Source organism: Pteropus alecto, unplaced genomic scaffold (genome assembly GCF_000325575.1).
Source record: "Pteropus alecto unplaced genomic scaffold, ASM32557v1 scaffold81, whole genome shotgun sequence".
NCBI lineage: Eukaryota > Metazoa > Chordata > Mammalia > Chiroptera > Pteropodidae > Pteropus > Pteropus alecto.
Genome location: NW_006433378.1, coordinates 10,154,953 through 10,156,337, shown reverse-complemented (window position 1 = coordinate 10,156,337; position 1,385 = coordinate 10,154,953). Strand labels below are relative to the sequence as shown.

At 32.3% G+C, this 1,385-nt stretch overlaps 1 pseudogene; it reads right to left on the bottom strand.

The window, feature by feature from the left end:
* Positions 1–600: 600 nt before the first annotated feature.
* Positions 601–719, bottom strand: LOC112476946 (annotated as a pseudogene).
* Positions 720–1,385: the final 666 nt, after the last annotated feature.

The window sequence follows — 1,385 nt, the reverse complement described above, 5'->3', positions numbered from 1 at the left end:
TAGTCAAATTCTTGTCAATGCTAATTTGGGGAGTTTTCCAGAGTTTTATTGGGAAATCTCACTTCTTCATGGGCTTTCTGTTTCACCTGTATTGTTGAGTATTCAATTCTATTCTGTGTCTTTGCATAGCTGTCATTTCTTACCATTTCTAGAATTTTCCTACAATGTGATCTCTAAAAGTTAGCTTAAAATATATGCAGATTTAAAATATAGTTTACATCATCTGTATTTATGTCAATGAAAAATAAACATGTTCATGCATCACCATTCAGTATCTCACATCATTTTGGTATTTGTAATATGTATTGATGGTGGTCTTACACGGAAAAATTCCAAAATTTTAAAATCATATATATGTATTTGCCACAAAAAAATGGAGTGCTCCCCCAGGGTATTGCACATACTTATTTGCAAGTTACATACTTGTTTTACCATCAATCTTAACATCAAATGGTAGTAAAATATGTTTTTTTTATTTTTAGAAAAATAAATTTATTTATTTAATTTTAATTTTTAGGTAATGCAAACCTTTGTTGACCTCACAGATTGCAAGGACCTTGTCAACTTACAATCCCTAATTTTTTTTTTTTTAATTTTTTATGTCTGTAGCACCTGGTCTTCCTAGTTGGTCTCCCATCCAAGTACTAACCAGGCTTGACCCTGCTTAGCTTCCGAAATCAGATGGGATCGGGCTTGTTCAGCGTACCATGGCCATAGACTAGAAAAATAAATTTAAATAGAACATAAGGAATAGATTTTGCATATATTCTGAAGTGCATGTTCCACCTTATGGTGTTGTAAAGGGTCTTAAAGACTCTTATGTATGTAGGCTTTTTGTTGAGCAGTCCACCCTACAGTAGAGCTAGCAGTTCACCTTACAGTAGCATGACAACTTTAGACACTGTGTATTTTCAGAGCCTTTTATATAATTCAAGAAATAAGTCTGAAAATAATGCCCACAAAATATTATTGCTTTCAATTATTAAATATGGTTCTACTCAAATAACATTATTTCCCAATCAATATAATACACAAATGAAGTAGGTGTAATCTTATCTTTAGTCAAAGTACCCTCATTAATTCAACAAAATTTGTTTTATATCTGTAATGTGCTAGCTACTATATTAGGTGCAAATAATAGAGTGATGAAAAGGTGGACCTGGTCTGAGGTCATAGGTTGTAAATTCTCTTAATGAGAGACTAACAATTATCAAGGCAATACAGTAAAGCATGATGAGTGCTACAGCATGCTATGTGAGTAGTTAATATCAGAAACATTTTGAAAAGACTCAGGCTCTTATGATTTGACTTGAGATTACACTGTAGACAGAACTTTGAAAAGCATCTGTTTTACTTTTTAGCCCTGAAAATCACACTGTAACTCA